Raw genomic sequence first — 15,524 nt, 5'->3', positions numbered from 1 at the left:
CCGACCTGACCGTTTGGTGGGAGCGGGGCTTCTCTAAGTGTGGTCAGCAGACAGGGTTCCCTGATGTGACTGGGGTGCCTCTTAAAACATTCAGCTTCCTGAGCCCTACCCAGCCTCTTGACCTGGAGGGTCTGAGGGGACCTGTGAATCTGTGTTTGAATCTGGTGATTGTCAGCTTGGGGAGCTGTTGGAAAGTTGGGCTCTTGGAGGCCCATGCCAGATCTGCAGACTCTAGATGGCTAAGGATCTTGCCTTAGTCCTCAGGACGTTTGTCCTGTGTTATGGTTTGATCATGGCTCCTCTGCCTCTTTTGTCTTTATAAAAATTAGTAAATTAATTTATTTTTGGCCCCTCTGCATCTTTGTTGCTGCACACAGGCTTCTCATTGTGGTTGCTTCTCTTGTTGCATCTCTCGGCTCTAGAGCACAGGCTTAGTAGTTGTGGCACATCAGCTTAGTTGTTCTGCGGCATGTAGGATCTTCCTGGACCAGAGATGGAATCTGTGTTCCCTGTATTGGCAAGTGGAGTCCTAACCACTGGACCACCAGGGAGGCCCTGTCTCTTTCATCTTCATCCCCTGCCTCCCCCTGCCCCCAGCAGTGTCTTACCCCTGAGACACTTGTTCCAATGACGCATGGCTGAATGAATGAATGAATGAATGATGGGATGAGCTTGTTTGCTCATGGGACTTGGTTTCCTGCTTCATCTGAGTGTCATGCCAGTGGACCGAGAATCCTGGGGGTGGGGAGGAGGGTTTACGCATCTGGTGTTAACAATGTTCACTGATCCCTGGCCACTGCGGTCCGATCAACTGTTGGAATGGTTGGGGAAGGGAAGTGGGAGGGGAAAACCCAGAGCCTGAGCATCAGCCTGACGTCATGAATGGGGAGTGCTCCTTCCATCTTTTGGAAGGAAGTGGGGATGCTGGTCCTCTCATGAGGGAGCTTGCTCTCTGAGTGCACAGGGTGGTCCCTGAGCACCACAGAGGACTCAGCAGTCATCTCTGAAGCCCCTTGGCTTATCTAGCTCTTCCTAGAGAGCCATGCTGGTGGAGGCAGAAGGCCTACGTCAAGGTGAAGGGCCTTCCTGGACAGGTGTGGCTTGGAGCGTCCCTGGGGCACATCCACTGCTTGTCATTTCTTCATCCACGTGGCGCTTGGGTTTGCTCCCTGCCTCTGATGGGTCCATGTGCGAACACACACATACACTGGAATATGAATGCGTCTGTAATCCATACTTTGATTATTCCCTTTGCATCATTTCATTTGACTTGGGTTAGAAAGTGCTTACAGGAAAACCCAACCACATCAGACGAAAGTCTCTGGGTCCCGGACCTGAGTTGTCCCCACAGCATCTGCCTGTGGGCTGGCAGTTAGAAAGCCACATTATCTGATGGGTTGTGGGCGTGGGCTCTTTTCTGTCCGCTCCGCCTTGCATCCCCCTAAGCCCCACGTGGGTGAAAGTGTACGTTTCACCTATGGACATGAGTGCCTTCTGCAAGCTGACGCCACGGAATGGGGCCAGCTCAAGTGTTACTGTGCAAATCTTGGCCACAAATGGCTGGAACTGGAAGAAACCATGCGCTCCCTGGGATATTTTGGCCTGACGACCTAATACCTGGTGCCAAGCAGAGCAGAGGAAGAGAGTGAAAAAGATGAAGCCTTCTGGAATGTAACCCCCACTTCCTGAAGGGCTAGCACACACATCCATAGATGCTGTTCTCATGAAGGAGGCCATTCATGAGTTGAGCTCATAGCCCACTGGGATTTAGAAGTCTGTTAGCACCTTCTGGGAGTTTACCAGGTGGCTCAGTGGTTAAGAATCCGCCTACCAGAGCAGGAGATGCAGGAGACATGAGTTTGATCCCTGGGTTGGGAAGATCCCCTGGAGAAGAAAATGGCAACCCACTTTGGTATTCTTGCCTGGGAAATCCCATGGACAGAGGAGCCTGGCAGGCTACAGTCTTCCGGGTCACAAAGAGTTGGACACAACTGTTCGACTGAACAACAATAGTGTATCCAAAATAATTGCACTTTAATATACAAGCATTCCCTGGTGGCTCAGACGGTAAAGAATCTGCCTGCAATGCAGGAGGCCTGGGTTCTATCCCTGGGTCAGGAAGATCCCCTGGAAAAGGAAATGGCAACCCACTACAGTGTTCTTGCCTGGAAAATCCCATGGACAGATGAGCCTGGTGGGCTGCAGTCCATAGGATCACAAAGAGTTAGATACAACTGAGCACACACACGGAGGCCCTTTTGGAAGCAGAGACAGTTCTGTTTGGGTCCCTAGACCCTATTTCATGGACCTTGTGGCATTTACCCTAACCTATTCAGGGTGTGTTGCCTGGTCTCTGGCCCTGAGAGCTGGCATTTACAGCTTTAGGAGTCACCCCAGGCTGCAGAAGGGTGACATTCATCTCTTAAGAAGGCATCTCCATCCTATGTGATCAGGTCTAACTCCTGTACACAGAGGGTGGAGAGTCTCATTACTGCTTGCTCCTAGAGCCTATTCTCTGACTTTCCATGAAGCAGGATATCCTGATGGTTGGGAATGTCCTGTTAGTCTTGTTGCCCAGAGTGACAGCTAGAACTAGGGGGTGTGGTTGGGAATATGCCCGTGATCGACTTCAGCAAGGTCTTCCTGAACTTTGATGAGAGGGACAGGCTTCCGACAGTCAGCATTGCATGGGCTCAGGGTTCTGCATGGCTAGATAAGAGCCTGCCTGACACATATGTGTCCAAGGAGACCCTTGTTCCCTGTGCTGGCTGAGTGAGCTGGGCAGAGATTTCCAGAGTGCATGGATCTGGCGCTATCCATTACTATATGACCCGCAGCATCCATGGGAGCTGCCCATGCTGGCTGCCTGATAAACAGCAGCATGAGTCTGGACCAAAGCCTTGACCCCATGGCTCCTTCTTCTCTTGGGATCTTTAGCATTGTTCTCCTCTTCTCTTGTGAAATCTGACATGGGAGCCCCTCCAAGTGAGACTGATGAGAGAGCAGCTGTTGCTCACTGGTGGGCTGCGGGAGAGCCCAGATCCTCTTCCACTCCTTCCTTCCCCTCTGTCTTGGCACCTCCTCTGCCTCTGGGAAATCCTAGGGCTTGGGGAAGCACAGTTGGAAACCACCCCCCTGCATTCTACCACTCCCCCCACCCTGCCTGCTTACCTTCTCTCCAAAGCCTGGCAATGTGACTGGTCCCTGGACAGCCTCAGTGCTGAGTTGTAGGGGAGAAGTCAGAAGTGATTAGTAGGACGGGGCATATCCACTTAGTCACGTAGGAAAACTACCATGAGGTACGTTCTCAGTGGTTTTCTTGAAGGTACCTCCTGTTGAAGACAGGAACTAGGACAGAGCAGCTGTTTCATCTCCCTGCCCAGATTGGCCCTGGACTGCTGTGCTTTTCATCAGAGTGTCTTTTCATAGTAGGTGAACATTCTGTCCTTCTTTAAACGATTAATGGTACACAGTGTCTTAAAGGGATAAATGACTGTCATAGGCAGAAGGGTCTGCCTTTTTCTACCTGCCATCCATTGCTTTGGTCCCTGATCACTCCACTGGGGGCTCTTTTCCTGGCTTTCCCCTTTCTCCTGTTTGAAAAGACTTCCCTGTTTCTTCTCGGGAAATGATTATTTTCCTGGGGCTTTGAGGGCTCTGCCTTCAACTGGCTGCTGTTGTTGGTGAAGCCATTTACCCAAATTCCTTGCTTTTAGTCTGTCTGAACTGCCATGGTAATGACCCAGGGGAATGACAGTGAGTAGAAATTAGAGTTCTTTCTGGTTAACCCCTATGGGAGCCAGCGCTCTTTGAATGTGACTAAATGTTCCCCTAATGATAGGGAGGATGCTGCGGGGGTGGGGTCCCTGTGGCTGAGGCTGACTATTCTCTGAAGGGAAATTCTGCAATGAGCCAGTTGCAAACCTCAGCTGCACACTGGAATCCCCTGGGGAGTTTTCCCAAAGCCCAGAGACCAGAACTTCTGATTTGACTGTGCTAGGTAGGTGGTGGTGGTGGTTTAGTCGCTAAGTCATGTCCAACTCTGTGCGACCCTGTGGACTGCAGCCCACCAGGCTCCTCCTCCCAAGGGATTTTTCCAGGCAAGAATACTGTTGTGGGTTGCCATTTCCTTCTCCAGGGGATCTTCCTGACCCAAGGATCAAACCTGGGTCTCCTGCATTGCAGGTGGATTCTTTACTGCTGAGCCACCAGGAAAGCCCTCTAAGTAGGTAGGTTGGTAGTTTTAAAGCTTCCAGTGGTGGCCAGGCTTAAGAGCCAAATCCAGGTGCCTAGTCCAGCAGTTGGATTTCTGTTGAAACTTAACGAAGATCTGCCAAGGTTTCTTAAAAGCTAGAGGTGCCTTCTGCCCTCAGTTCTCTGCTGTATCCTGGCCTCTTTGCCAAAGGAGAGGGATTCCAGTGGTGTGACCTGGAGTGGGTGGATCCTGTAACTGGATGCCCTTCAGAAACTTAGGAAACGGGATGGGGCTGAGCTCAGGTCACTGAAAAGGGTCTCCTCCTTCGGGTGCTGTCCTTGGTGTCCTGGAAGGTTCTGTTTAGCTGGTGCCTAGTAGGGAGCTGGTAGGACTTTGCAGAATCCCATGGACAGAGGATCTGGCAGTCTGCAGTTCCTAGGATCGCACAGAATCAGACATGACTGAAGTGACTTAATACTCATGCACATGACTTGGAGTCAGGGTGGGTGAGAGATGATAGATGGTACAGTGTGGGATGAGAGGGGATGCTGAAGGCAGAGTGTAGCTGGGATATGGACTGCCAGGCCCAGCCCTGTGGACCACCTGCTGTGCTGGTTTTCCCAAGGAAACCCTACTGTCTTTAGGTTGAGTCAATAGTGTTTATGACCTAATCTCCCTCTAATGATAGGTCAGACCTGGAATCCTTCCCTGTGGAGAGCCTGTGAGAGAAAAATCAAAGGGGCCTGGTAATAACATAGATTCAGAGATTTTTAAGGCAAGCATTCATACGGTCTGTCTCAGCTCCTCTCTCTCTTTCTCTCAGCTGGGAGAAACTGGAGCATGTTGCAGAGGGTGAAATTGCAAAGAACAGGGCAGGCAGGGCAGGGAGAGGTCCAGCAATCAGAAGCCCAAAGTTTAATTTTCCCTTTCTAGTACTTTCTGTTTGAGTGTGATCTCATAATTTCTATGGCTTTCCTGGTGGCTCAGAAGGTAAAGAATCTGCGTGCAATGCAGGAGACCTGAGTTCGATCTCTGAGTCAGGAAGATCTCCTGGAGGAAGGAATAGCTACCCATTCCGGTATTCTTGCCTGGGGAATTCCATGGACAGAGGAGCCTGGTGGGCTACAGTCCATGGGGTTGGGAAGAGTCAGACGCAGAGGCAACTGAGTGACTTTCACTCACTCAGTATATTTCTAGATGGCAATTTCCATGTCTATAAGATGGAGATAATAAATTCCTATTTCTTAGGGTTATATGCAAGGTAAGTGAGACTGTGCTGTAAATGATTATTGTGACACTTTTGGCACTTGTGTGAATCAGTGGATCAATGTTCAATGGATCTTTCTACCTATTTAATCTATGATTTAGCCAGCATCTCTATTCTCTATCTAAATATCAATACCAATTGGGGCTTCCCAGGTGGTTCAGTGGTAAAAAATCTGCCTGCCAATGCAGGAGACATGGGTTTGGTCCCTGGGTCAGAAAGATCCTCTGGAGAAGGAAATGGCAACCCACGCTAGTATTCTTGCCTGGAGAATCCCTTGGACAGAGGAGCCTGGTGGGCTACAGTCCATTGGGTTACAAAGAGGCAGACGTGACTGAGAGACAGATGGCATGGCATCTCAGCTATCATCATTTGTCATTTTTCGTATACATCTAGTTCATATTTCTAGCTGTTTCTTATCTATATAAATCAATACCATCTGTTTAATCCATCTATCTAATCTGACATCTCAACATTCAGAAAACAAGATCATGACACCCAGTTCCATCACATGTCAAATAGATGGGGAAAAAGTGGAAACAGTGGCAGATTTTATCTTCTTGGGCCCAAAATCACTGCAGAGGGTGACTGCAACCATGAAATTCAAAGACATTTGCTCCTTAGAAGAAAAGCAATGACAAAACTAGACAAAATTTTAAAAAGCAGAGACATTACTTTGCCAACAAAGCTCCATAAGGTCAAAGCTATGGTTTTTCTAATAGTCATGTATGGATGTGAGAGTTGGACCATAAAGAAAGCTGAGCGCCAAAGAATTGATGCTTCAAACTGTGGTGCTGGAGAAGACTCTTGAGAGTCCCTTGGACAGCAAGGATATCAAATCAGTCAATCCTAAAGGAAGTCAATCCTGAATATTCATTGGAAGGACTGATGCTGAAACTGAAGCTCCAATACTTTGGCCACCTGATGTGAAGAGCCGACTCAATGGAAAAGACCCTGATGCTGGGAAAGATTGAGGGCAGGAGGAGAAGGGGACGGCATGGGGCAGGAGGAGATGGTTGGATGGCATCACTGATTCAAAGGACATGAGTTAGAGCAAACTCTGGGAGATAGTGAAGGACAGGGAAGCCTGGTGTGCTGCAGTCCATGGGGTCTCAAAGAGTCAGACACGACTTAACTGTTGAACAACAGTCTCTCTACTACTGTTCATCTCTCTTGATCCAAGGATTCAGTCATGTACCAGCTGATTCCAGATGGGTTATTTCCCTTTCCTGCCACTTGGGGGGATCAGAAAAAAATTCAAGCTTAATCTTCACCCCATGTTAATGGAATTCATATTTCCAACACAGCAGGAGAAACCATCATCTATAAAGAGCCCTTTAAAATGATTTCTTATACAAAAAAATTTTTTTTTCACTTTCTTCCTTTTTTTTTTGCCCTCTGAATAATTGCTGAAAGAATTTGGGGCTTAATTTTCTTGACAATTCATTTGACCCCACAGATGCAAAGCAGTGTCATCAACAAGTGGCTCATCCAGTGAATAACTCTTGCTAGATTTGACTTTTTAGCCAAAAAAGGAATTCAAATGGGGCCGGTTTTATAATGGGTTGTTATCGTGCTGTTGAGCGCCTGGACCCCTCGTTTTTTGTGGTGGATTCGTGCAAGGAGGTCCGCATTCCCTTGCACAAGCGTCATGCTTCCCGCAGCCTCGAGGCTGGCCGAGCTTCCAGTGCATGGCCTCTGGTCAGTCCTCTGGCAGTGCTGGTGACAAATTCTTCTCCAGGGGCTGTTTTGGCAAAGGAGCTTTTAGCCTTAGAGGGCCTCACATTCAGAGACGCGTGGCATAAGAGTCCTGTGGGACTCAGAGCTTGCTTCTCTCTGGCAGACTGGCCAGGGACCCGTTCCTCTCGTGCGGGATCAAATGAAAGGACTGTGTCAGACCTCTCAGAGGTGACAGTGTTGGGCCCTGATGGATGGTGCCTGGTATTTTTTTTTTTTTAATGTATTAAAGTGTATTTAAGAAACACAAAGTGTGTTTTTTAAAATGTATTTTATTGAAATATACTTGATTTACAAACCTGTTAGTTTCAAGTATACAGCACAGTGACTCAGCTATAAACACACACACACACACACACACACACACACACACACACACATTCTTTTTCAGATTTCTTTCCCTTATAGGCCACTATAAAATACTGAGTATCATTCCTTATGCTATACAATAGGTCCTTGTTGGTTTATCTATTTGATATATGTGTTTTCATGCTCAGTCGCTTCAGTTGTGCCCAACTGTTGCCCGCCAGACTGCTCTATCCATGGGGTTTCCCAGGCAGGAATACTGGAGTGGGTTGCCATTCCTTCTCTAGGGGATCTTCCCAACCCAGGGATCGAACCCTTGTCTCCTGTGTCTAATGCATTGGCAGGCAAATTCTTTACCCGCTGAGCCACTGGGAAAGCCCTATTATATATATCTCAGTGTGTATATCGGAGAAGGCAATGGCACCCCACTCCAATACTCTTGCCTGGAAAATCTCATGGATGGAGAAGCCTGGTAGGCTTCAGTCCATGGGGTCGCTAAGAGTCGGACACGACTGAACAACTTCACTTTCAATTTTCACTTTCATGCATTGGAGAAGGAAATGGCAACCCACTCCAGTGTTCTTGCCTGGAGAATCCCAGGGACGGGGGAGCCTGGTAGGCTGCCATCTATGGGGTCGCACAGAGTGGGACACGACTGAAGCGCCTTAGCAGCAGCAGCAGCAGCAGCAACAGTGTGTATATATTAACTGAAACTCCTAATTTATCTCTACCCACACTTTCCCCTTTGGTAACCACGAATTGGTTTTCCATGTCTGTGGATCTATGTCTGTTTTAGAGATTAATTCATTTGTATCTTTTTTTTAAAAAAAGATTCCACATAAAAGTGAAATCATATGATCTTTGTCTTTCTCTATCTGGCTTACTCCACTTAGTATAATAATCTCTAGATCCGTCCATGTTGTCCGTCCAGGCAGACAACGCTTTTCCTTTGACATTCACTTCTGCTTCTTTCATTCAGCTGGAAATCTTTATTATTGTCATTTATTTATTTTTTGCTTTGGCTCGTGAGCTCCACAAATCATGGAGGTAGGAAAAAATGGCAGAACAGATCCCTAGTTAAAGCAAAAAAAAGAGTTTAGTTAGAAACTATGTCCTGAGGGACTGCAGATAATTTAGGGGTTGCTCTGAGCCCAGATCCCTCGTGGGTTCTCCGGTGGCTCAGTCAGTAAAGAATCTGCCTGCAGTGCAGGAGACCCAGGTTCAATCCCTTGGTCAGGAAGATCCCCTGGAGAAGGGAATGGCAACCTGCTCCAGTATTCTTGCCTGGAAAATCCCGTGGACTGAGAGCCTGGCGGGCTATGGTCCATGGGGTTGCAAAGAGTCAGACATAACTGAGTGACTTTCACTTCACTTCATTTCACTGAGCCCTGTGAAGGGGGGTGGACTTTGTATTTTGGAGACAGTGTAATTTTTGCTTCAGAGTTAAATACAAGCCCTACAGACTATCCCAACAATTAGATGGGGGCTTCAGCCCTGTGTATAGAACGGACATTTAAGTTATTGTCCAAATTGGATGCACATTTGAGAGTGAAAGGGCTGCTACTAATTGTTATGCCTGGTGAGCTACAGTCCATGAGGTCACAAAGAGTCGGACATGACTGAGGACATGACTGAGCGACAGAGCAGCAACAATTGTTATGCAAGGACAACAACGTAAAGCAGACTGCCCAGGTACACCCATACCCCAGTATGCGCCACTCTTCCTCCAAGGGGCTTGCATGGAGCTCTCATGTCCTCTGAATGCCTCTGAAGGGGAATGACCCACTGGCTGCTCTCTGGATACAGGCACCAACCTGCAAGGAGGTTGCAGGGAGCTATATGGTTCCATCCTTAGCACAAGATACAGTAGAAGGTGAGATGATTTGGAAGGAACAGAAAAGGGATACTGTTTATTGGAGTCTGTGTCCCAGTGCGAACCCTGTACATAGCATTTCATTTCTTTTCTTTTTTTTTTATTAAGCCTACAGCACCTGGTATTCCCAGGTGGTCTCCCATCCAAGTCCTAACCAAGCCCAACCCTGCTTAGCTTCCGAGATCAGACGAGATCAGGCGCGTTCAGGGTGGTATGGCCGAAGCATTTCTAATCCTTACATCGACTCTGAAAATAGCTGGGCTTGTCTTCATGCTGTGAGGCTTCCCAGCTGGCTCAGTGGTAAGGATTTCAAATGCCAGTGCAGGACATGCAGGAGATGCAGTTTCGATCCCTGGGTTGGGAAGATCCTCTGGAAGATTTCCTGCCTGGGAAATCCCATGGACAAAGGAGCCTGGTGGGCTACAGCCCTTGGGGTCACAAAGAGTCGGACGCAACTGAGCATGCACGTATACATCCTCATGCTGTAAATGAAGAATGGGAAATCCAGAGAAGCCAGGTGACTTGCCTAAAACCACAGAGCTTGCACGTGTTAGGGCTGGGCTCTTGGCACTCTTGGGCCACAGAATAAAGAGCATTGCTTGCTTTTGAACAGTCAAAGAGCATGCTCATGGGGATTCTCTGGAGGTCCAGTGGTTAGTGCATGTCACTTCAGTTGTGTCTGACTCTTTTTTGACCCAATGCACTGTAGCCTGCCAATCAGGCTCCTCTGTCCACGGGATTCTCAAGGCAAGAATACTGGAGTGGGTTGCCATACCCTCCTCCAGGGGATCTTCCCAACTCAGGGATTGAACCTGCATCTGTTATGTCTCCTGCATCGGCAGGTGGGTTCTTTACCACTAGCGGCACCTGGGAAGCTCCCAGTGGTTAGTACTCTGCGCTTTCATTGTGGAGGGTGTGGGTTCAATCCCTAGTCAGTAAACTAAGATCCTGCAAGCTACGCTGCATGGCTAAACCAACAAATGAAAACAAACCAAAAATCTAGCCCCTCCCCCAAACAAAGAGTGTGCTCATCAATGCTGCTCTGTGCCCAGGATGCTGCACAAACATCCTGGATGCGGTGCCCACCTGCAGTTTGTGATGGGGCCTTGGGCTGCCCGGTCCCCAAGAAACAGAAAGATCCTTTGACCCAGCTTTTATATAGAAGTCATTTTTCTGTGATATGAAGGGGAACTAGTGATCAGCTAATGACCGTCTGTCACTGAGCAGGAGGCTGTGTCTAGCAGGGGAAGATGCTTACTGAGATGGTGGTGTGCCGAGCATCTCTGGTCTCCCAACAGAAGCACAGGATGGATGCCTTAGATGTCCCCCTGCGTCCCAGGAGGGATTTGGAGAGCAACCAGGAGGAGTGACTCATGCTGTGTATTCATCAACTGAACTTAATCCCTCTTCTGGAGCCCAGGAACCCTTCTCTGTGCACAGCCAGATGGCGGCACGCAAGCCGCTTCAAAGGTCTCCTCGCCCTTGCCTGGGCCCCATCTCTCCCCATTTCTCTGAATCACTTTGGCTCGGCCCCCACTTGCAAGGGTCATAAGGCTCAGCCCTTCACAAGTTTGGCTGGGGAACACCTCGGGCACATGGCATTTTTTGAGGAGGAGCAGGAACAGGGAAGATCAAACAGTTTCTCAGACTTGGGGTTGCTGCTCTCTGCATTATTTTTCCCTTATGGAGATCCTCTAAAGAGAAGCATGAGGTCTAATGGAAAGAATTTGAGGCCTCAACTTCTTGATGACACGTCTTCACAGAGCCAGGAATCAAGAGACCTTAATTCGGGTCTTGACCCTCTGCTTATTAGCTCAGGCAAGTTGCCCCATGTTTCTGTCTTGGTTTTGTCAGTTGTCAAAAGGGCCGGGATCAGCCTGTCTTGCCTAATAGGGTTGCTGTAAGGATTTTGTGAGATGGCGGGTGTGACACGGCTTGGGTAGGTTCTATAGGAGGGAAGTAGGCCCTGCAGTCCAGTTTTTTAAAATTTAATTTTATTTTGGCTAGGCCGGATCTTACTTGATGCATGTGGGATCTTTAATTGCAGTGTGCGTGATCTCGTTTCCTGACCAGGGATCGAACCCGTGCTGTGCGTTGAGAACTCAGAGTCTTAACCATGGGACCACCAAGGAAGTCCCTGCAGCCCAGTTTTGCTCCTGAGAGTCAAAACTTTTTTTATTTTAAGAACATTTATTTGGCTGCACAGGGTCTTTGATGTAACATGCAGGATCTTTGTTGATGCATGTAAGATCTAGTATCCTGACCAGGGATTGAACCTAGGCCCCCTGTAATGGAAGCCCAGAGTCTTAGTCACTGGGCCACCAGGAAAGTCCAGTCAAAACCCTTTGTCATGACACCTGGATCCTGAGATGTTTGAAGGGCTAACTTTGCTTCCTGGTGGCAATTGGCTTTAGCAGTCATTTCTCATTTCATTATACACCTCCCCTCTTACTCTTCTTTCACTGAGACTCGATTAAAATGGACAGTGTAACTCTGACATGTCATTTCCTTGGGCATTACAGAGGTACCTCTTTACTGTCACCCACATTTCTTTCCTTCCTGAAAGCATTTAGTTCTGTTTATTGGCGAATTCTGCCACCCCCTGCCATCCACGTCAGGAGATGGAAGGCTCTCTCTCATCTGTATTTTCTGGGTCCTTCGGCTTGTGCGGATGGGCTTTTGTTCTGATAGAGTCAGGGGATCCAGAAGTCACATGCTATGAGACATTTCTGCCTTTCTGACATAAATCCTCTCTTTCCGCTGTCTCCTTGCCAATTGAAGATGTCCTATAGCAACTGATAGCTTTTCCATCCATGATTCTGCCAAAAAGTGTTATTTTCCTGATTACCTTCCCTTCTCGTGGATTGGCTTGGCCCTGTCTTTTCTTCATTCTCTTTGTCTTTAAGGCAATTTGCAAAAAGGCAGTCTATTCTTCTTGTTTCTTCTTAGGAATTGCATCAAGAGGAGATGTTCAGTAACTGAAGTCTCATCAGTTTAGGCTTCATTCACTTATTCTGTCCTTATTTATATATGAATAAATGTGTTGGCTTACACACACTATATTGGCTCTTTAAAAATTAAAAATATATATATTTATTTACCATAAAATTCACTCTTTTAAAGTGTACAAATTTTTTTTTTTAGGGTATTTACAGAATTGTGCAAACTTCACTCCTGTCTAATTTCGAAACATTCTTTATTGTTGTTCTTTAGTTGCTCAGTCATGTCTGACTCTTTGTGACCCCATAGACTATAACCCACCAGGCTCCTCTGTCAATGGGATTTCCCAGGCAAGAAAACTGGAGCGGGTTGCTATTTCCTTCTCCAGAGGATCTCCCTGACCCAGGGATTGAACCTGAGTCTCCTGTGTCGCAAGCAGATTCTTTACTACTGAGCCACCAGGGAACCCCTTAGAACATTTTTACTATTCCCCAAAGAAGCTCCACATCAATTAGCAGTTACTTGTAATTTCCCAGACCATGGCAAAAACTAAAACAGAAAGTTCTCTGCTGATTTGCCTACTCTGGACATTTCATAGAAATGGAATCACACAATGTGTGGTCTTTTGCGTCTGGCTTCTTTCCCTTAGCATGATGTCTTCAAGACTGATGCATGTTGTTGAATGTATTAGTACCTTATTCCTTCTTATGGACAAATAATATGTCGTAGAATATACTACATTTTGCTTATCCATTGATTAGTTGGATTTAAGGCTGTTTCTACTTTTTGGCTTTTCTGAATGAATACTATCGCTTGTAAGCAAGTTTTTATGTGGACATACATTTTCCTTTCCCTTGGGTTTATATTCAGGAGCAGAATTGCTGGGTCACATGGTAATTCTGTCTTTAACTTTTTGAGAAACTGTCAAACTGTTTTCCCAAAGTGACATTTTGCATTTTGACTAACAGCATTCAAGGACCCCAATTTCTCCGTATCTTCACCAATACCTGTTGCTTTCTTTTTAGGATTACAGCCATCTCTAGGGGTGTGAGGTGGTATTTCATTGTGGTTTTGACTCTAGGCTTTATTATAAAGCCAGTCCACTTGTTCATGAGCCTTTAGTCACGCTTTTCTTGACCCACGATGTGAGAACTTGGTTTTGAGTATGTTTTCCTAACTCTGCATGGGGACATCAGATGTGAAAAATATAAGGATGTTCCTAGAGATAAGAAAGAATAATTGAAATTAGGGATGTCTCAGATAAACAGGCTTCCCTGATGGCTCAGCAGGAGACGTGGATTGGATACCTGGGTCGGGAAGATCTCCTGGAGGAGCCCATGGCAACCCACTCCAGTATTCTTGCCTGGAGAATCTCATATACTGAAGAGCCTGGTGGGCTGCACTTCATGAGGTCGCAAAGAGTCGAACATGACTGAGCAACTAAGCAAGCATGCATGCAGAAAAACAGGGCTTTCTGTCCTCACCCCTGACAGTCCCAGAAATCCTCACTCTGGGGCTCACTGTCCCTGGCTGGCTGGAATGGCCACTTTCTTTCCTTTCAGACCCCTGTCTGCCCCTCCAGATGCACTGCTGTGTCCCATGGGTCCCAGAGTGGGTCCTGTTTTCCTGTCTTTTACGAGTACCCTTTATTCTGCTTGGACTTCCTGGTGGCTCAGTCAGTGAAGAATCTCACTGTAGTACAGGAGACCCAGGTTCGATCACTGGGTCGGGAAGATCCCCTGGAGAAGGAAATGGCAAACCACTCCGGTATCCTTGCCTGGAAAATCCCTTGGACAGAGGATCCTGATGGCTGCAGTCCCTGGCTTGCAAAGAGTCCGACACGACTGAATGATTTCACAGTGTTTATTCTGCTTTATGGTGGGGTGGGCAGGTAAGAGGTCTTGTGCCAAGGAGGTAACTTGGCTGAGGCCTCGTGGCCTATTTGCTCCAGTGTCCTTCTCTCTAACACCTTCTGTAGACTGCCAGGCCAGGGCAGTCTCTGCTGAGGACCAGAGATCTCCCAGGCTAGTCTGTGCCTGCCTCAGATGGACATCTCCCCTTTCCATAGGCCAGCATAATAAAACTAATCACATCCTGTATCTGTTGCTCACAGTCTTTACTCAAGGTTGCTTTCTACCTCTGTAAGATCAATTGTTGCTGTTTAGTCACTAATTCATGCCTGACTCTTTGCAACCCCAAGGACTGCAGCATGCCAGACTTCCCTGTCCTTCACTATCTCCTGGAGTTTGCTCAAACTTACGTCCATTGAGTCGATGATGACATCCAACTATCTTATCCTCTGTTGTCCCCTTCTGCCTTCTATCTTTCCCAGCATCAAGATCTTTTCTAATGAGTCAGCTTTTCACATCAGGTGGCCAAATTATTGGAGCTTCAGCTTCAGCATCAGTCCTTCCAATGAATATTCAGGACTGATTTCCTTTAGGATTGACTGGTTTGATCAAGAGGGTGGGAAGTGACCCCCACTTCTGAGGAAATTGCAGAATAGAGAGGTTAAGTGACTTGCCCAAATCCACCCAACTAAGATGAGGCTGAATGACAACTCAGACCCTGGTCCTCTGGATCTCTGGCCAGCTCCTGTCCTGCTTGGCTTGTTGCTGTGGTCATCAGGTGTGAGGCATGGTTTCAGTGCATGTGCTGGATCTCTGATGACTCCATCATCGCTTTCTGGATGCTTCTGATGTCATAGTGATAAACACCTCATAAACCTGTGAACTGAGGACGGTGCTGGGTGGCTGGGGCTGCGTTGATGTGGGTGGAGGGAGAGATAGCCCGGAAGGATGTGGTCCTTCCCAGTGCCATTTCAGTATTACTCTGTATAACCTCTGTGGTTTCCTCCACTATGAAACCCTGTTCATTCACCCATCAACTCATTTACACATTCATGGTCTTTATTAGGCTACTTGGTAGGTCCTGGTCTATCCATTAGGACTGCAGATATGGGCTCTATTCTGTTCTATTGCTGCTTACTGGGGAGACCCACAAAGAAAGGATTACAGTAAAGTGTGATCATTTTAATTTAAAAAATAAAAAAAAATTTTTTTTTGGCTGTACTGCATGGCTTATGGGATCTTAACTCTCTAACCAGGGATCGAACCTGTGACCTCAGCAATGAAAGTGTGGAGTCTTAACCACTGGACTTCCGGGGAATTCCCAAAATGTGATTATTTTTAGACGAAGGTTCAGGGGCA

At 47.3% G+C, this 15,524-nt stretch overlaps 1 protein-coding gene and 1 non-coding gene across 3 annotated transcripts in view; one reads left to right on the top strand and one right to left on the bottom strand.

The window, feature by feature from the left end:
• Positions 1 to 15,524, top strand: part of DPYSL2 (dihydropyrimidinase like 2) — a 118,473-nt gene that overhangs the window by 49,662 nt on the left and 53,287 nt on the right. The gene's annotated exons all lie outside the window — the stretch shown is intronic.
• LOC114113374 (5S ribosomal RNA) lies at positions 9,482 to 9,600 on the bottom strand. Its single transcript, XR_003588415.1, has one exon. It is a non-coding gene; the product is annotated as a 5S ribosomal RNA (ribosomal RNA).

Source organism: Ovis aries, chromosome 2 (assembly GCF_016772045.2).
Source record: "Ovis aries strain OAR_USU_Benz2616 breed Rambouillet chromosome 2, ARS-UI_Ramb_v3.0, whole genome shotgun sequence".
In the NCBI taxonomy this organism is placed as follows: domain Eukaryota; kingdom Metazoa; phylum Chordata; class Mammalia; order Artiodactyla; family Bovidae; genus Ovis; species Ovis aries.
The sequence above is the reverse complement of the archived record's forward strand: the minus strand, read 5'-3'. Positions and strand labels throughout refer to the sequence as shown.